Raw genomic sequence first — 22,676 nt, forward strand, 5'->3', positions numbered from 1 at the left:
AGAGAAATGCAAATCAAAACTACCCTAAGATTCCATCTCACCCCAATTAGAATGGCAATTATCAAGAATACAAGCAACAATAGGTGTTGGCGAGGATGTGGGGAAAAAGGTACACTCATACATTACTGGTGGGGTGCAAACTAGTACAGTCACTCAGGAAAGCAGTGTGGAGATTCCTTGGAAAACTTGGAATGGAACCACCATTTGACCCAGCTATCCCACTCCTCGGCCTATACCCAAAAGACTTAAAATCAGCATACTTTACAGAGATACAGCCACATCAATGTTCATTGCTGCTCAATTCACAATAGCCAGATTGTGGAACCATCCTAGATACCCTTCAATAGATGAATGGATAAAGAAACTGTGATATATATGCACAATGGAAATTGACTCAGCCATAAAGAAGAATAAAATTATGGCATTTGCAGGCAAATGGATGAAGTTGGAGAATATCATGCTAAGTGAGGTAAGCCAATCCCAAAAAACCAAAGGATGAATGATCTTGCTGGTAAGTGGATGATAATACTTAATGGGGGGTGGGAGGGAGGCAAGAATGGCGGTAGAATTGACTATATAGAGGAAAAAGAGGGGTTGGAGGAGTGAGGGGAAGGAAAAATAACAAAATGAATCAAACATCATTACCCTATGTAAATGTATGATTACACAAATTGTATGACTCTACTTCATGTACAACCAGAGAAAAAAGTTGTATCATATTTATTTATAATAAAAAAAGAAAAGAAAAAGAAACAACAAAAAAATAAATATCACAACTAGAAATATAATATTGTAATGATTATTGGTGATAGTGGAAAGAACATAGGACAATATATATTTCAAATATACAAGAAACTATAGATACTTTATAAATAATTTAGAACATATTTAAAAATAAATCATAAGATGAATTTAAATATATTTTAATGCACTATAGAAATATCAGTTCTGTTTCACTATATGAATCCTACTTAGAACTAGCTACAAAGCAAGCAGCATGCTGAAATTCCTTTGACAATTTTATAAAGATAGGGTAGATCAAGGCAAATATTTCAACAAAATTTACACAAAATTATACATTTGAGAATATTTTAGAGCCATGCTTCTACAGATATTTGTATAGAGAAAGCAACTAGAAAGATTTACTTTAGACTACCAATTCAGTAATTGTCATAGTCACAAAGCTAATAGTAAAATCACTTAAAAGGATTACAAATGACTTCTTGTTTTCAAAACCTATAATAAAGTCATAATTTATATGGTGAAATGATCATCATAAAAAAACAGATAAGAACTATATCACTGTTGGATGACAACTACCGTGATCATCGCTACCAACATGATTTTGCTTGTTGAAAAATGTGTTTGGTGTATTAGAAACTGTGACACCATTAGTCTTCTAAACAAATTGTCCTCACTAACACAAAAGATTTTGTTTACCTGGTAATACAAATGATTGAGGTCATTCTCAGAACCATAGAGAACAGCATTTCAGAGGTGGTAAGGACCAAGGCATTGCAGTTCAATCCTATCATGGGTGAAGCCTGCATTCCATACTTCCCTGAGAATATGTCTCAGAAGCAATGCTACTCACCATCTTCCAGCATATTGTACTCCCAGGACAGCTAACGTGGATGATTATTACTATATTTCCAGTTGTGAGGTCTACAGCTCATGTGCAAAATCCAAGAGTAAATCTACATTATTGGCTATTGAAGAAGATCAGTGATAGGATTATAGAGCTTCCTATTATGTGATCATTCATATATAATGTGGCACTTTGGGCACAATTTTAAATCAGAAGATTTTGTCATGTGTCAATAGCTATGGTTTAATTTCTATAATGAAGATAAGGAAAAAATTCCTTTGAAACTGCATATAAATGTTTTATTTCATATTGTTTTGAGTCTTATTTTTTCTCTTTTATTAATGTGTATTATATTAAGTTGATCAGTGATAAATTATGATGACAGAGTGGTATTTTGTATAATACATACTCTGACATAGTTATATTTCATGTAACTTCAAGATGTTCTAAACAACTCTTTCCTAAACTTTATCAGTTTCTAGGAGAGAATTCTTCTAATCTTTTCCCCCCAGGTAATATTTTTCTGATTTATCCCTTTCACATTTCAAACTCTACCTTTGGATCTACTCTCTTTGCTGCTATAACTTTCTATTTTTGAAAACCAAATAAGCTCAGTTCAATAGCAAGTTATTGAGAGCCAGCTTGGAGTTGTACATGTTGCTAACTGCTGGGAGCACAAATGTAATAAAGGAACTAATTTGTGGAGAAATATCAAGAGAAAAGTGCCAATGGTGTAGGTGATTAGTCTTTTACACAGAAAGGATAGTTCTTTATGTGAAACTGGAGATTAAAAAAAAATGTGTTCAAAAGTAGAGGGACACAGCACTGAGTTCGTGTCTAATGTTCTCTCTTTTCCTCATTAATTTGTGGTAGCATTGGGTACAGAGAATGAAAGAATATAGAGTATGAAGGAGATTTTAGTAGAATGAGTTTTAGTTTGATTTATTCCTAAAATAGTCCAATTTTCACAATAAAAACTTATTTTTTATCAAATGTATTTTAATTTTTAAATCAGTATTGTCCTCTGAATATATTAGATAGAATAGTGTACACTTTAAATAAAAAAATGGATTTTCTTAAAACCATCTATTTAAACTTCAACTTTGAAAGATTTTTTTTTTCTTGTAGTCTTTTTCTTTAGTTTGTTCGCCATTTCCTGATATTTAAAATGAGGAATGGATTTACTTCTCCTTTTCTTATCCATTTATTGTATTTTTATATTGCTCACTACTCAAACAGGAAGTTGCTCATCTGCCAAATACTTCTGAAAATTTTCCCAGGTTTTTATGAATTAATGTGTGCTATTATCATTACAAGAAGAGGAAAAGTGGAAGCTTCAAATTTAGAAAGGAAAATTCCAATTTTTATTTGCTTTAGCTAAGTTGAGAAAAGTTATTTTTAGGGGATATCTTTTTTGCATTAATTCCTTGCCTGGCTTGAGGATTTTGTGATAATATATGTTATGCAAATTTTAATCTCAAACGTATAGTAGGGCAGTGCAATAAAACTGGCAGAGAAAAGTACGGTTCTTTATATGTCTTTTTCCATGCTGGTGGAATTTTTTTCTGGCCCATCTTTTGACTCACTGTGTACTCTTTGTGGTCAGAACTTCATATGATGCTTTCCTTTCCAGCATTACTCTTTTGATCCACAAATGGCGATTAATATGCAATAGTTCTGCTTGTATCAGTGAGGGGGAGTGTCAGCTTCTAATTACCTATCTAGTCTGTATTTCCCCTCTAATTGTTAGCATTCTTCTATTTGCTGTGTCCTATGCTAATTGCTTGTTGGCCATATTTCAAGGGATTTTAATTTCCAAGAAGCTTGAAAGAATTTGACTCAAATAACAATGTAGGTTGTAACTTGTGTAGAATCTTGACTCTTATAAAACATTGTTCTTTGTAATATTTTCTGAAAAGTACAATTTTCTGAAAAGTAAATATGATTATTTTTTTCATCCAGGTTTGACCATGATTACTATAACTCCATGGTAATTCAAACATTCACAAGTATAAATCAACTATGTTTTATAGTCTTTTATTTACTTTTGCTTTTGCAAGTATAAGATCATACATTTATTCTTTACTTTGTTCTTTCCTAAAAATATATTCTAGAAAATTTTCCAACTCAATAGATATAAATTGAATCCAACCTCTTACATACTTGAATAATATCACAGTATATGACAAAATTATTTAACTGTTCCCCAATTCCCAAACATTTAGATTTAGTTTTACCTCTACAGGTAAACATACAAAAAAGATTTTTGTTTTAGAACAGTTGTAGCAAATTAAGAGGAAAGTACAATGATGTCCCATATTCCCTCAAGTGTATAGGCTCCCACATTGTCAACTTTGATACATTTGTTACAATTGATGAATCTACATTGTTGCAGCCTAATCACCCCAAATCCAAATGTACATGAATGTTCATTCTTGGCATTGTACATTCTATTGTTTTGAAAAAAATATATAATGACATGCATCCATCATGACAATTTCACATGTGGTATTTTCACTGCCCTAAAAATCATCTGTGCTCTGACTGTTCAACAAACCTGCTCAATCACAGATCTTTTTGCTGTAACCATAAGTTTACTTCTTCCAGAATGTTATGTGTTTGGAATAATAATGCAGGTATCCTTTTTGAATTAGATTATTTTCTTATTACTATTTTTTCAATTTCTGATTTTTTTATGACTAGATAGCTTATTGATTTTTAGTGCTAAATCATATTCCACTGTCTTTCAAAGTAGTTGTACCATTTTTATTTCCTACCAGAATGTTACGTTTTGCTTAACATTCTACTCAATATTTGGTGTTGGTAGAGTTCTAGAGGTGGCCATTATAATAGGTTCATAGCCTTATCTCATTATTGTTTCAATTTGTCTTTTCATGATCACATATAACATGGCCCATCTCTTCATATTTGTATTTGTCATCTATAAATTTTCCTTGGTGAGATATCTTCTAAGGTCTTTGGTCCTTTTTTTAATTAAGTTGCTTGTCTTTGTTGTTGTTGTTCTTTGTTTTTTGTTTTTGACTAACTCAAGAATTCTTTCAATATTTTGTATACTTATCCTTTGTCAGATTTGTCTTTTGCAAATACTTTCTCATCATCTGTGTCTTGTCTTATTTTATTGCTAGGATCAAATTGGAAGTTTTCATTTTAATGAAGTCCGCCTTATCAGTTATTTCTTTCAAGGACTAGTTCTTTGGGTATCTAAAATGTTGTCATGATCTTGAAAGTCATCTAGGATTTTCTATGCAGTTATTCTGCAGGAGTTTAATAGTTTTGTGTTTTATCTTTAGGTCTTTCATCCATTTTGAATTAATTTCTTGTGGAGGGATTGTTTCCAGGGCCATTTTGCATGTGGATGTCCAGGTTTTCAGTATCACATGTTGAAAGCTTAGTTTTTCCCTACCATCTTATCTCCTTTGTCAAAGATCATTCGAGCACATTCATGTGGATTTATTTCTGGGCTCTCTATTTTCCACTGATCCCAATTTTCTGTTCTTCTGCCAATACCACAGGTTCTTGATTATTGTAGTTCTATAGTAAGTCTTAAAGCCAAGTAGTGTCAATCCTCTGACTTTTCCTTCAAAATTGTATTGGATTTTCTGAGACTTTTGCCTCTACCTAACTTTAGAATCAATTTTTTGATATCCAGAAAATTACTTGCTGGGGTTTTGATTAAGTTTATATTGAATATATAGACAAAATCTTCAAGAATTAGCTTATTTTTTTCTTTTTGTGTTTCTGGAGATTAAACCCAGTGCCTTGTGCATGCTAACCCAGCAGTCTGCCACTAAGTGATACTCCACATTAGAGCTAACATCTTGACAATATGGAGTTTTATAGTCCAAGGTTAATTAATATCATTCCATTTCATCCGTCCTTTTATTTCTTTCACCAGAGTTTCTAGTTTTCTTCAGATCTATTTGTGTTTATATATATTTAAATTCTCTTAATTTCTTGTATATAAGCAAGTGATAGATTTCAAAAATGTTTTTCTTGTATTCTGCAAACTTAGTAGAATTGCTTATCATTCTTAAGAGGCTTTTAATTGATTATTTTGGATTCTTCATGTAGACAATGATTAATTTGCAAGCAAAGCCAATTTTATTGCTTCCTTCCCAATCTATATATGTTTTGTTTCCTTTTTCTTTCATTTTGTTTGATTGTGTTATCCAGTATCCATTATGACACTGAAAAAGAGTTGTAAGAAGACACATTCTCACTTTCATCTGTTATTACACACTTATGATTTTCAAGTTGTGGAACTTCTTTATTAGTTGTTGAAAACTTCCATCATGAATAAATCTCCTGGATTCCCCTACCAATTATTTTTGTGTGTGTACAAGTCGATGTAATCATGTGAGTTTTGAATTTTGGGTTATTGATATGCTATATTACTTTAATTTACTTTCAAATGTTGATGCAAACCTTCATGCCAGGAATAAATTTCACTTGTGCATTATATATAATATTTTTTTATATTATTAAATGTTATTTGCTGTGTGAACTAGAAATATTGGAAAAATTAAGATGTGTGCCTTGAATGCATCAAATGCTTATAGATAATAGTCTATCATCATTTGCTACCATAAAGTATACACTAAAAGAGCTGAAACTGATCAAAATTCATGGACACACACATAAACTACATGTGGTATCATTGTCAGTCAAGACAAATGTAAAGATGCAGTATTAAATTATAACTTCATAAAATTAACAGTACAAACTACACTATAGTAATAATTTTATAAATATCTCATACTATTTTAATGTCTTGTCTTATTTTGGAAAACTAGTTATATTTGTCCATGTATCAATTTTCTTTCTTCCTTATTCTTTTCTTTCTGCTCATATAAAAGTAAGCATTGGCTATATTAATATATATTATAGAAACACCAAAATTTATTGCTATGAAAATATGGGTTGTAACAAAATATTAAGGATGCATTCAGAAAATCTACTTTTGGAAATAAGCATACACTAGTTGATTAGTAATAAGAATAATTTTCTGAAAGATATATTTGCATGTCTCTTCACTTTCTTATTCTTTTTCTCAGAATAAATTTGTTCAAAGTAGTGTTGAATCCAAGATGGGAGATTTATTTTTCAAATCTTTTATGCATATTTCTAAATTGTCATTCAAAATATTTGTGCCAATTTACACTTCCATCAGTTAATACATGACTTGTGTCTTTTCTGACTCACAGCACTGATTATTATCACTGCCAAAGTGAACCAAAAAAAAAATGCAAATGTACTTAATTTCTATCAACATGTTGCTTACTTTGGAAGCAATGGAAATACACAATAGGAAAGTGACTAAATAAGTTGTAGGACAAAGAACAAATAATGAATTATACAAATAAAATATATAGAGTTCTGTTTCTGATCTCGCAAGATGTTCATAAACTCTTGAGTTATATAAAGTCTCCAAACCATATGCCTATAATTTTATTTCATCTTGAATATATATTTTCTCATTTCTACATAAGTCTTCAGAATTTTTTTCTATATTTCAGGGTAGGGGATAGAACCCTAGGCTTTGCAAATGTTAGGCAAGTGCTCTACTACTGAGCTACACACCCAATTCTGAGTCTCCAATTTTAAATAGAATTTAAGGGGATGTTCACAATAAGTGGTAAATAGTCAGATTATCTTTGTCTATAAAAACCTATATAATAAATCTGACCTATTTCCTAATTTTCTTAGCCAAACTATATGATTTAGTATGTAGATAATATCAAAAACAGAGTCATATTTACAATGACAATTGTAAAGCAACATGAACACATCATGTAATGAATTCATTATCCTTGAAACATCCTGCCCCGGCATTCCAATAGGATTCTGAAATATGTCAGTTCCGAATGTAAGTGATTCTGAAGGAAAGAGCAACCTCTAGGGAATACAGAAATCCAGACTCTACTAAATCACTGGAGTGAAGTTTGGAACATTTGTTGAAGGCACTGCTGATCACTGGAAATAGGTCTAGTTTCTGCTGGCACTGCCAACTCCAGTTAGCCTAAACACCAACCAGAGTGAGGCTGAGGAGATTTTGAGCAAGGTACTCTAAGCACAGAGAGCCTGCGATGGAGGTTTCTGATTAGGGCCTTACTTGTCCAAATCTGTCAACAGTCCTTCTTACTCCTACATACGGAATTGTGTTGCCATGCTCAGTCATGACTCTCCCAGTCTATCCACACTGGATATCTCACAGAATAAGGAAGCTAGAAAACCTGATGAACCATTTAGGAGGTTCACATATACCATTGTTGCTAATTGAGATAGTATTTCAAATCACAATCATTTGGTGAATTATATTGAGTAAGGAATCTAATAAATGGCACAGGGAAAGCTACCTGGTGTTTATTAAGAAGATATTATATGGAAGACACTGGAGTAAATGGTATGTTTTCCAATAAGTAAATATTCTACATTATTTATTCTCTCTCTGCCCCTACTTCTCCTCTCTCCCTACATCTCTGTCTCTCTGTCTCTCTGTCTCTCTCACACACACACACACACACACACACACACACACACCCCTACCTTTACCTAACTTCAGTATAGACATAACTGACTTCTATATACAGATAAGGATACTCTGGGTTTAAAGAAGTCTCATAGATTCCATCTCCTTTAAGCTTAGTGTTCACTTAGGTAGAACTGAAAAACAATTCTTTCTCAGATCTGTCTCTCTATACCAGTGGTTCTCCAGATTGGAAGTCTTGTTGAAATAGATGAAGTTGAATCTCACTGCCAGGGATTCTGACAGTAAGTCTAGGATGAGTTTCCAAGTATGCATTTCTAAAAAGTTCCCCAATGCAACATACATCCCAGATGGATCATATTTTGAGAATCACTGTTCTATAACTGATACACTTTCTCCATATCTATACCTCTCATCAATCTGCCTTTGGGGAAAATACTTTTGAAGGTCAGAATCCTTAAGTGGAGAGCAATTTAATAATGAATGCTTCTTTTATCCTGTATGGGAGGATAATATACTCAATGTGTTTGTAGTATTTGTGGAATATAATCCTGGAAAGGCAAGAGAGTTGTAGGGCACTGTAGGACCAACAGCGAAGCTGTGACAATACAAGATTAAAAGTGTATGATTAATAAGGAAGATTTCACTAAGGATCAGTAGCAGAAGGTAAATGTCCTTTGGAAATCGCTGATTTATTTTAGATAGTGGAGTGCTTTCTTAATAAAAAATGGATATACAATAATGGAACTCAAAGAAGAAAACTGGAAAAGTAAAGAATATATTATAGAAAGAGTGAAATGATATTTATTGTAAGTACCTGACATTTGTAGTTAATATAGACAGGACGTCAGTACAATTTTCTAAATGAGAACTCAGATTTAACTTTTAATGTTCCTTCAAAAATAGAATCAAAATGGGAACATTTAATATATTTCAGCATACAGTGAGATAAATACACATTCATGAAGTCATACATAAAACTACATAGTTTTGATTTTCATTGCCAGAGATCAACTTATCACTTACTTTTTGTGATGTTTTTTTCTCCCTCACAAACATTGTGTTCAAGCAAATCCCTGATCACAGTGAAAGTGTTTGAATTCATATGTATAAAGTCAAATTTTTAAGTTTCCTCCATTTGAAAGGAAATTTATAAAAATAATGTTACAAAATTGATTGAAAATGAACTTATTTTGAATTGACATATTGTCATGTTGACTGGTCTCCAATTTTAATAATCTTCCTTCAAATTTATTAGTAAAAACAGTATCAGAATCAACAGATGTTATTAGTTTAAAATCTTTTTAAAATATCATTTAATTTCAGAACCTCTAGAAATATAAAATTTAGCAAGGAATTATTGAAAATATGATGGATTAATAAAATTTGGAGATTGCACTAAAGATAAGGTAGCATTTTTATAATTGGAGCAAAATATTAGCAGGTTTGGACTGTTAATATGGACAGGGGATCTGGTTAGGGTATGACTGACCAGTCTATGATTTTCAGTACAGAAAATTGACAAGCAAGGATAGCCCTATATAGGAGCAAAGATGGGTAGTACAAGTTGGTACTGGTCCTACTTTGTATGTCTAGTTGTTGAATAAGTTTATTTTAATTACAAAATCAATGTAACAAGAATGATATATTTAACAGTCAAGTGTTGAACACCAACTGTGCTTAATGCCTAGAAAAGTCAGTGCTTTTGTGATGAGACACTACTCTGAACAAATAGAATAAAATGTGACAGCCAAGGTGAACTTGATATCTAAAACAATGACCCAAACCATAGAACACACGTGATAAATAACATGCTACAAATAACATTGAGATTGCTGTGGTTGGTAGGAAGGCTACGTCATTAAGTGGAATGGTCAAGGTGAGGTTTCATGGTTTTATTGAATGTGCCAACTGGAACTGGGATGAGGGCTCTCGTGTGGGGCTGACTGGGGCTTACGTGGTGGCGGATTTACCTTCCACACCTACAGTGATGATGTGGGTCAGCTTATTAGCTTGTTCAGATGTGGGAGAAAGAGGAAAATGTGGGGCGAGACTTGAAGCTGTCAGCATTCACACATCAAAATGGGAGTTGGATTATTTATTTTAATTCACTCCTGATATTTAATGACTGAAACAAGTCATATTTGATTTAATTGAATTTTAAGTTATTTAAATAAGTCATAAAAGTGCTGTATGAGGCCAATAGCCTGAAGTTGAGGCCAGGGCAAAAGGACAGTTAGCATAGATAATGAAAGATTGGGTCAGGAAGATGGGGGATAATTCAAAGGAAATAAAATGCTAATCCCTCCAAAGCACTTCTCCCTCTTCCAACCTGTTGCCAGGGTTACCCGCCTCCAGGGAACTGTTTCTCCCTGCAAGGAGTTGTTAATGAATGCTCCCTAGATGGCTTCCTTCCTGCTTGTACCTCTGGACAGTTCCTTTTCTAGCTGTGGGGCTACTCCACCTTTTGGTCACATAGGCAGGATGGGATAAGGGTGCATGAGAACAAAGGAAATCTAAAGTCTATAAAAGTGGCAGGTCCCCCACACTCCCTTGGGCACCAGTTTTGGATCCCCTCCTCTATGGAGGTGTCTCTGTCTCTGTCTCTGTTTTATCCTTTAAATAAAACCTTTTGCTCTTGCCTTGGCATTTCTTGGGTGTTCAATCTTTAACATCAGGGGAACAGAGATGCGGATTCTTATTTCCAACACCCATATAATCTCTGGTCTCAAATCCAGTGATGCAGGTAAAAATTCTATTGAGTCCCTTGTTTGAGTCCTGCCTTTTTATCTTTTTTTTTTTTTTTGAGACATGAAAAAAATAACTTCGTAGTCATCATCAAGAATGCCTGCAATTCCAAAGAAGACAAGGAGTACATTTGTGAGGACTTGTATTGTGTCTTTAGTTTGTGTATAGGATATTCAAGGTATCAACAGAGGTTATGGGAACACTGTGGACAAGCAATAGCCCCTACATGATATATTCTTCACCATATAATTCACTTCTCTGATCTTATTTAAAATAAATTGACATAAATAATTAAATTGCTATATTTTTCAGAAGATGGATGAGCCTGAAAATAGTAAATTCTTAGAAATGTTTAGCAAGTCAAGAAGCCTCTCACTCATCATTTGGGAAGTCTATGACTGAAGGATATGAAGACTACCACTGTACTCAAATTCAAGAACAAACCAATAATACTCAGGCAAAGTGCCTATACAACATCAAACACTGGACTCTGAAGAAATAAGATATGAATAACTGACTCAGAAAGAGCTATGAGAAGCAGGACCCAGACCTAAGGAAATGGGTTTTTGGTTTTGGAAGGATGAACAGTATTAAAGTGGGTAAATGAAAGATTGATTTCAGTGAGTGAGGAAGCAAAAAGAATTACAACACAGGCTGAAATAAGGCTCAGCGTTGTGGTAAAGCCCACAGGCTGATGAAAGTCAGGCATATATGTTGGTACTATTTCTCATAGAAAACCACAATGCAATAAGTCTGTATATCAATTTTAGAAGATAAGAATAAATGATAAAATGTTCTGTTAAAATAGCTCTCATTCTTGAAATGATCAGATCAAGATATCACATTCTTAGCTTAACATTCTTATTTGGTGTATTTTCTTCCCAGTGGGATTAGGTGCAGGGGCCGTTGCCAACCATCCTATACTTGAGGGACTTTATGGGTCCAACCTAAAAATCTGAGGGAAGAATGAGAAGTGACAACTGACATAGTTGCTTAGCAGTTTGCTTTTTAAAACCAATGAAAGAATTACAATATCGCTGGTAAATTTCATCCTAATTGTTACTGCCTGCTGCTTTTCATTGTTTTACATTTCCAGCAAAGGATATTAAGTCTTTATTCTCTATCATCATATTATACTAACAGTTCAGGTAGTTTTCAGTATTAGTTTGCACAGTGTGTGTGTCACTTTGGTTAATAAAAACCAGATTTTTTTTAAGAAAATGAATTATCATTGTTTTCAAGTAAAGTAGTCGAAATAAGCATAATTATTTTAAATGACCAGTTTCTCATTACTGCATAGTATTGATCTGTGGACTGACAATTAGGAATTTGTGTCCTATTTTGATTCAACCTATTTTCAGTAGGCTATCATTTTTTAGGAACTTACAAACACAACTTGGGGAGCTTGGACACTTTAAGTATCATCAAAACTGCCGAGTGTAAAAAGAAATCTAAACAACTAACAATTTGAGGATGAAAAGACCCAAACCATCACAAACAAAAAGTGAAACATGTTGCAAGTTGTAACATATTATTTTCAGAAGTCTATGTGGTCTCAGAACTTACAATTCAATTGGAAATTGTATTTTCTAAATTCACCTTGGCTCAGTCATTACCTAATCTTCCAACTACTTATTTTCTGCTATGATCTCTCCCTTTTTGTTAGTCTAAATAAAAGAGGCACATCTCATCTAATCATCTTAATTCATATAACTGATATTTTTAATCTAGAAAACACATTATTTATAGTTCTTTTAAATAACATTCATTTGAGTTTGTTTGAACCAATGAATTGAAAGGAATTCAATAATCCTGCAGCTAAACTCAAATGAAATTCAAAAGAGAACAGATGTTGATTGTGTATCCACTATATGCTAGGTTCTCTGCTAGTTTTGTAGTTTCAAAGAAGAATGAAACCTTTATTCAATTTGTTTGCTTGGAGCTGACAATGAGAAAGACAAGCAGAACAAAAAAATAAAACAGTATGATGTGAACATTATGGTAGATGGATACACTGTATTTCGGGGAATAAGAATATCAGTTGATCTTAATAGCAAGTTAGGTAGTTGAAGAACATTATTTTTTCTCTTTTGAAAAAAAAAAAAATCATGGATTTGCCAGTCTTCCAAGTAAGGAAGCACATTCCAAGCAAATAACATACTGTATGTCTAACACAACAGGAACAAAGCAAAAGGGTTTGTTCAGGAATACCAAACAATTTAGCATTGCCTTATCAGAAATGGCTGGTTACCTGTTACAATGCAGTCCTTCCTTCACAGCTAGGAGAAGTGTATTTACCTGGGTCTCATGTTCTCTTTATAAAGAGCTAGTTTCTTGAAAGGGGAGACCTTTACATATCTACTCCCCTGGCAGGCACAACACTGCACCCTCACTAACTTTTCTTTCTCTTGGCTACATTGGAAAACCACATTTCTAAGAGCTCTTGATGATGCTACCAATTATCTGTGAAAGAATCTTTGGCTACAGGAATGACAGCTGCCAGTGTCAGGGATATACAAAGAACTCCCCTTTTAAGAAACTTGCTACCTATAAAGAGAACATAAGAAGAGGCAGAAGTAAATATGCTTTTCCTAGCTGCGAAGGAAGTACTAACAGACACAGTGGTTTTTTGTTGTTGTTGTTGTTGTTTGTTTGTTTGTTTGTTTCAGTACACAGTTTGACTGTCCAGATGTCCAGATGTCCACATGGATGCACAGAAAGACATCTGTCATCTCTCTTGTGTCTGAGTGTGTCAAGGGTCATATAATGTACAGCACCTCCAAGTCCAAACTTAGTCTGTCCTTTCATCCTTCCCTTTTCCAGTTCCATCCTGTCAGAGCAAGCAGTGTCATATATGGCAAGAGCTCAACTCTCTTAGTCACAAGTTTTTGGAAAGCTGCCTAGCCTAAAATACCAAAATTAGACTATATGTCAGAAAGAAACAAATACATTTTATTTTTTCACAGAGATTTCATGGTTTATTTTTACTTTCAAGTACTAGGGTAACTTACCTGACTCATTAGTTTCCATTTTGCATGACAGTTGGCACTCAATAGGAACACATTTTGAAATACTGATGTCACCATGGTTCCTATTGCTAAGTCATGTTGATAAATAGGACAATTCTTGATCAAATGGTCAATTAGACAAGTTTTGAGACTTACCTTTCACAGTTCTCTACCCAGGTTTTGGTTTTTGTGTTTGTTGTTGTTATTTTGCTTCATATGCTTATTTTTTAATTTTTTGTTTGTTTTGTTTTGTTTTTCTCCTTCAGTGTAATATCCGTCTTTGGTCATCTGTAGAGTTCGGATGGTACCCTGTCTGTACTCTCTCCACATCTTTCCATTGTAACCATTGCACTGAAATCCCTTCACTCCTTAAGACACTTGTGACTGCATCTTTCTGTGTGTAGAGTCTCATCCTACACAGCAAATATCCATGAGATAGAAGAAAGGTTCCTGCTCTGAGGTGGACAGAAACACTCTGAAAAGTCAGAAAGAACCCGAGTCATCACCACTTATGAAGATCAACAACCACAAATGCAAAAACGAAAGGAAGAGAATAGGAAGATACTGTATAATATTTGTTTTGTACTAGGCACTACCTGAGAAATTATTTTTTCCATGACATTATATAAATCTTTGTCATTATACTGACAGGTAGAAAATAGTGTAATTCAGAGAAAGCATATAGATCCCAATAATATTAAACAACTTAGTAAGTCATAGGGATTCATGTTCATAAAAATGTCTGAAGTAAGTAAATAGAAATCGAAAAAGAAGACAAATAGCCATTGGAGAAAGGAACAATTAAATTTCATATTATCTTACCTCAGAATTTATAATAGCCTATATAGTTTTTATAGAGTTTTTAGTCCTTTCCCATTGATGGACCACATTTATATGGACTGCATTAATATAGATATATATATAATATATATCATACACATATGATGTATATTAATAATGTTTATTTTATATGAGTTTTGAGGTTTATTATGCTTTCATGGTATAGATAACTATAGATATGAAATTAAACATCACACAGGGAGTAATAAGCCTCTCAGCATGAGAAATCGACACATTCTGATTCCAAGCCCATGCACATTCACTTACCCTAAACTTAAGCTGGATCAGTGAGATATTTTTATGAGATACTGACATATTTGGGTTCTGGTCTTGTCTTTTCCTCAAAATTGTGTGATTTGAAAATGAATGACTCAAATCATGTGCACTATCATTTTGTCATCTCTAACACTAATTCCTACCTGCCTTTCCTTCTAATTTAAACCTAGATGGGAGGGACTGATATTGTCTCACATAATTTGCTTTCCCTTGTATCATTTGCACTTACACTTCATTTTCTTAATCCAAGTTGAACATTCAGGTGGCAATTTGAGATAGGGTTAATGAAGGAGCTATTTTGATACTAAACTTCGTTATGGAGTCTCTCAAATCACATCCACTTCTACAGTAAAAACAGCTCTGCTTGTAAAAAGAAACACATAAAAGAGTATATATTGAATATTATTTCACAGGTTTTGAAAATTATGGTGTTTTTTAAAAAATATATATTTTTAAATATAGCAACTTATGACATGTTTAGCAGTGGGAAAATGTAGTTGACACTACTGTTATAATTTATTAACCTCCCTTTTTGAATAAGGTTGATGGGTTAACATGGGAGCAGGAGAAAATCTGCCAAGTCATTGCCCTGCACCTGGGGCTCAGCCTGTAGCTAATCTCCATAGAGCATGCATGCTAATAAATCTATACTGATTAATTAAGTGGTACTCCCCATTGCTCTTCTTGTCAATGAGAAAAAAAAAAATTCACTTTGAATTTCCCAGTTCTCAGTCAAGCAGTTATCCATTTGTGCTTACATTTTTCTTCTAAGGCTGCTTCAACAAACATTTATTGGGCTCTTTGTATGTGATGGGCAAAAGGTTGGTTGATAGGAATACAAAGATAGGAATATAATGATAAGTAACCTTTGATGCTGAAGGTTTTTTTATTTTATTTTTTAATAGAAAGAAGAACAAAGACAAGCACAGCTACAGCACATGAGGAAATGGTGATGGGATGTGTTCTATTGGGAGAGGAACATTAGTGGTTTGAGAGGCTGCACAACTCATATTGTTCAAATCAGTCATTGAAATTTAGGGCAGGTGAACAGCAATATCAAAGTGTTGGGAAAGTTCATTTACTCACTTGCTCATTCATTCATTGTTCATTCGTTTATTTACAAGTTGCTAGAATAAAATAGAGCATATCACAAGTGCTATAAAATTCATAACCATGACACACCACATTTGGAATTGTTTTTGTGAAGTTTCTATTATTTCCAATGAAAGTCATAAAGGGCAGGATAGAGTGAGAGAGAGGGAAAGAAAGAATTGATATTGCCAGTGTGAGAACACAGCAAACACTAATACTTTGAGTTCCATTCCAAACTGAAATGATGCTTCTTCCAAGGCTGTATTCCTCTGCTGAAGAATGAGCTGGCAAAACTGTTCCATCTCTGATCAGCACACCACCCACTTTGCACATTAAGTCCATCCTTCAGCCAAGTCTGTTGTCTCTGCTGGAAGAACCCAGCCCAGCTTGTGCCTGGCTCACCCTGCCGAGAGCACATTTCTTCTGCTCAGAATGAACTCTGGTGTACTACTGCAGATCACAGCACCTAAATGTTTCTCTCAGCTAATGCTGTTACCAAGCTCTGCTTTAATGGGGCTTTAACTCAAAGCCTTTTATCTGACAACCTTGTAGACGACAAAAAAAATATTTCCAGTATACTTTAATAGTGTTATGTTTCCCACACTTCCAAGCTCTCTGTTCTGGAATACAATTTTACCAGTTAGAGGACCTTCTTGTTGCTGATAGGAAGGAACTGAAACAATTTTATGATATCAGTTAAGAGGAGGAAGGGGGTTCATAGTGATCCCATCATTCCTACCAACATTTGAATGATCTTCTGTAATATAATGCATGATAGCAAAACATTGGCCAGCAGTCAAAAGCTCTCTCTATCATTTTGCCTATGGTCATTGTGTTGGGTTAATGAATGTAGGTCTAACGTGCCTCAAGTGGGTTGATATGGACTTCTGTCTCTCAAATCAGAGTTTATAACGCAGTTAATCATTTTTTCCCCCTGAACTTGAACCTGTCAGCAAGTCATTACTCCTGGGTGAGTATTTTACCTTCTGCCTTAGAGTTCTATTTTCCAAATTAGCACATGTTAATATTCATGGAAGAACTAGGATCCCTTTTTACTTGTTATTTAGGTTGCTTGATAGGAAAACTGTAATGGAAGAAGAAATGGAGAGAACACATTTCCGTTAAAAGGAATTGAAACGAACACCAATCCCCTTAACAATATGGCAGAACTGAACTATGTGGTTTCCCATAAGAAAAGAAGTTATACCTCCTGACTTGGTTCATCACAATCTTCATACAGATTCTTCAAGTTTGAGCACCAGCTACTAAGGAGGAGACTTTTTCTTTGTTCTTGTTGTCCAATATATGGTCTATTCTAGAGATTGTTCCATGTGCTAATGAAAAGAATAGGAATCCTGCAGCTGTTGAATTAAATGTTCTGTAAATATCTGTTAAGTTCATGTATTTTATAATGTAGTTTAACTCAGATGTTTCTTTGTTCATATTTTTTATCTACATGATTTGTTCATTAATGGAAGTGGAATATTAAAGTCTCTCACAATTGTATTAAATACTCTCTCTCCCTTTATTTAGAGCTATTTTTTTTTAATGAAACTGAGTACTTTGGCACTAAGGACATAATAAACATCTTGTTAGATTATCTTGTTTAATTGATTACCTCAATCATGATATAGAGAACTTCTTTGTCTCTTTTTACAATTTTCTTTAAATCCATTTTATCTAATACAAAATTATCTATTCCTGCATGTTTTTGATTTGTGCTTAGATGAAAAATCTTTAGCCATTTTTTCACTTTCAGTCAATGTGTATAGATAGCTATAAAACAAGACTTTATTCTGTTCTGAATTTAATATTACAAAGACATTTGTTTGGCATAACTTAATAAATTATGAAAGAAATTTACTTAAAATGGCAACCTGTATTATTTTTATATAGATACTGGATTTCATTTCATGTATATATCGACTAAAGCTTATTGTCTTTTTTACTTATGTTTGCTAATAATTGGACCAGGAACTTAAGAATACTTTCCAGCTTATGAAAATATGATGTTGCTGTGCACATGGATGGTATAATACCTGTCAAAGTTCGTGTGACAGATGATAGAGCGTAAATTATAAATTGGTCATTAGCTTATTTTTAGTCTTACTTGCTCCTCTTTTTTTTTTTTTTTTTTTTTTTGTGGTGCTGGGGATTGAACCCAGGGCCCTGTGCTTGTAAGTTACTTGCTCCTCTTACTTAAGTAAAGATAGAGTCTGGATGTAAAATAATAAGGTTTTAATATTTCCCTCCCAACATTCAGAGTCAAGTATAAAATGCTTCATAAATGGCCTACACAGTCAAGTATTAAAAAGAAAACTGAAACTTAGCTTTTAGAAATTGAAAATGTATTGAGTAAACAGAGCCTCTTTTGCTCTACCCAAAGTATATATGATATATTCCAGAGTGAGGACACACCAAACTCCTCAATTTGCAGTGATAAACATGCCAAATGTTGCCATTTGTCTCAGGTAATTTATATTAAAGTTAATGGGAACCAAACATCTGAAAACCAACATTTGTCATTTTATACAATGTCTGGCAAATTTTCATTACACTTAATCTTCATGCTGTTAGGTTATAGGATTTTTTTCTTTCCAATTTACTAGTCAAATAAATGAGAGAGGATTACCTCTACTGGAAATTTAACTGAGAATGATTTGGCTCACTGATATTACTGAATAACAGCTTGCAAGAAACTAATGTTATTCTGAAAGCCATAGTAGAGGGAAATTTTATCTCTAAATTCAGTACAAAATTAGTAAAAAAGGAATGCATCTCTGATTATGAATTCGTATCTGTATTCAAAAGGTAAAGAAAAGAAAATAAGGAGTAAATCCGTTTCAGAGTAGTTCTGCTTTATCTTCAGGTGTTTCTTATTTATGGCATTTGAACCTAAATTTTGAAATTAAATGGAAATTTGTAATACATATTTTAACTTGAACAGTTCCAGCATGATCATTGGCAAGGGATAATAATATACATTAGATTTTACCAGAAACAACACTTTCAGGATTGACTTGATTTTAGTTAAAACATGTAAGAGGACCAACATAATAAAAACCAGTATACCTCAAAAAGCGGATTCTAAAGAATAGGATGACCATTTCTGGTTTTGTTTGTTTGTTTGTTTGTTTCCCAAAAATAAGTTAAATACCAGCCCATTATATGCCTAGTAGGGTCAGAACTAATTTCCAAAGCACAGATTATATAAAGCTTTTTCTTAGTAACATCAGCAAAGCTGAATCTTGAGAGTTCATATTGCATGAAAGGATTAGAAGGTAGATCCCATGGTCTTATTTTTTTAAAACCATCATTAAACTGTGAAGGGTTAAGTACATCTCTACAAGTCTGTATTCTATTTCTCAGAGTTGATATTGAGTCTTTCCTATGAGGTGTAGTTGTAACTTCTCCCTTCCTTTGGACACTATATTTTGCATAATTATAAGCTAAATGTCATATGAACCTACAGTCAATGGCCTGTAGAATCATGACAACAAAGATGGGTGCTTATTCTCAGTGGGCTCATAGTCTCCAAGTCCTTTCTTTAGTTCTGTGTTTGTCTACAGTTGTTCCTAACTCATTAACTCTTCCTAATTTTCAACTTTGTCTCAACTGTTTCAACCCTCACAGCACTACCACCAACAACCATGTCACTTACACAGAACATGTGAAATGAAGGGCATGTTCTCAGGGGTTGGAATCCTGAAAACTGGTGCACTTCAACTTCCATCCTTTTGTTTTCATTTTCTTTCACTTCACCATACTATAATAATTCCTTAAATATTCTTAAGGTTCTTCTGCAGCTTTAATACTTTATATTACCAATTCTGAAAAAAAAAGGATAATAAAATTACTTTCAATTACTTATTTAAAAATCATTTCCCATGCCTTCCCAAGGCACTTTTTGGGTAACTATTAAGATAGCAATCTTCCTCTGGTTGTTTGCAAGTTAATCCATTATAAAAAGCGTTTTCTCTTCCTAAGTTAAGCACAGAAAACCAACAAAACTCAATGACTTCTTATGAATTGAGATAAAAATGTAAAATTCATGTTTTAATTGCCCATATTCTTTAAGTCTATTTTGGTATTATCAAGAATGAAATATTAAATTATTTAAAACCATGGTGCTTTGAAAAGACTCTGACTTCCATAAATATATTTAGCATAAATTTAGATTACCTACCATGTGCCAGGTATGATTTTTCAATCCAGGAATAATGGAAACAAAAAATAAAAAACAAAAAAGCTATATATAATGTCTCATGAGAATAAATACAAGGGAGAAAGATAACACTTAAAGAGACATAGGAAAGTATGAAATTAGAGAAGTGATAGACTTTTAAATATGGCAATCACAAAAACGCTTTTGCTGATGCTAGATGAAGAAAAATTTTTTTTCTATTTATACCACATGCCTGAGTAAGAAGCAGAAGAAATCCATTTTTTGTGGAATTAAGGGTAAATTGTAGACAAAAATCTCAGTCCATGATGCTGGTAAACAGGAATGACTGAAAGTTAAAGAGAAATACAAAAGGTTAGAAAAATTCTTTGATATCCCAAATACCATTCTAAATCCAAGATAATTACTTCCACTGATAGAAGAATTTAAATGTGGAGCCCAAAGTTAATAATATCAGCCAGAAAACTTGTCTAAATTACTTAATAGATTCACCCACTCATGAAGATGGAAGTGTTCTTCTTATTTTAGACATAAATGCTTTTGGACTTCAATATCTACTATTCCTTCTACAATGTTGACATTAATTTTAAAATTTTCCTATATAACAAGCAATAAAGCACAAGAAGTCAATTGAAATAGATTGATATCTATTGATATCAATATTGATTGATATCCAGATTATAGAACTATCAAACAGAAACTTTAAATATATGTTAGCTTTTCATCACTGTGATCAAAATATCTGACAAGAGCAACTTGGAGGAGGAAAAGTTTATTTTGGGTTCAGAGTTTCGGATGGCTAGTCCATGGTTGGCCAACTCCAATGCTCTGGGCCCAAGATGAGGCAGAACATCATGGTAGAAGGACATGATAGAAAGCTGCTTAGCTCAATGTAGCCAGAAAGTACAGTGAGAATCATAGAGGAGCCAAGGACAAGATATAGTTCAATGGTATACCACAAGTGACCTACTTCCTTCAGACATGCTCCAGCATACAGTTACCACCCAGTAGTCACTTCAAATTATTAATCCTTCAAATGGATTAATCCACTGATTAGATTATAGCTCTAATACTCTAACAATTTCAATTCTGAACATTCCTGCATTACCTAACATGAGTATTTTGGGGGACATTAAATATATGAAATATAACAAAATAAATATGAGTGTGCATGTAAGAAAGTTAGTGGAAAAGTAGACAGCATTCATGGTCACTTTAAGCATTTTGTTAGAAAGTATGAAACTATAAGACAGAGCCAAATTATAATTGTAGGAAAAAAAAATAAGAGTTGAAAAATCACCACATGAAGTGGCACACACCTATAATCCCAGCTACTCCTGAGGCTGAGGAAGAATGATCACAAGTTTGAGGGCAGGTTGGGCAACTTAGTGAAATGTGTCTCAAAGTAAAATTGTAAAGGGCTGGAGATATAGCTCAGTGGTAGAATGCATACCCAGCATGTGCAATGCCCTGGGTCCAATCCCCAGAAGTGCAATATAAAATAAAATATAATAAAGAAAAATAAAACAAAATTTAAAAGATGAAATATCCCATTAATGTGTTCAGCAGTAGACTTAACACAGGTGGGGGAAGGCTTGGTAGACTTAAAGATGAGCCAGTAGAAATTGCTAGAAACAAACATACAGAGAGAAAAAGAAAAGATTTGTAGAAATGAAGCAAGCACACACCATCAAGAGACCAAAAATAGAGCTTTCAACACTATGGGGAAATTTCACAGTCTAGCAAACATGTCTTAGAGTCCAAGAACGAGAAAAGAAAAGTAAATGACAGAAGTAATAGTAGAACAGAGAATGTGAAATATTTTGTAAAAATAATGACAGATATCAAACTACAGATTTAAAAAGTTAAGTATAATGGAAGCAGGATGAATACCCCTCAAAATATGCCTAGACATATTAAATCCAAACTGTGGAGAATCAAAAATAAAGAGAAGCATTTTAAAGAAAAAAAGAAAGATTAAAACAAAAAAGTAAAACAAAATATCCATACTTACCATGGAGCAAAAGTTAAAAATCATGGTGTATTATGTTTGGAAAGTACACAGGACATAAAATAATGATGTTTGGCATCTTTAAAGTACTGGAAACAGGGAAAAACTATCAGCATAGAATTCCATATTCAGCAAAATATCTTTTTTAAATGAAAGCCAAATGAGACATTATTTATCAATCAAATTCTGGGAGAATTCATAACCTTCATTCTTGTACCATATAAACTGTTAACAAATTCTTGAGGGAGAAATAGATATGATTCTACACAAAAAAGAAGAACTCTGAAAATGATAAAGAGACAATCTTTTGTTATTTGTAATTGCTCTTAATTAGTTGACCAAGTAAAATAAAAATAGTACTAATATTTTATATGGACCTTATAATGTGCCTAAAAACAAAGTATATGACAAAAATAACATGA

The sequence above is a fragment of the Sciurus carolinensis genome, chromosome 7, assembly GCF_902686445.1.
Source record: "Sciurus carolinensis chromosome 7, mSciCar1.2, whole genome shotgun sequence".
NCBI lineage: Eukaryota > Metazoa > Chordata > Mammalia > Rodentia > Sciuridae > Sciurus > Sciurus carolinensis.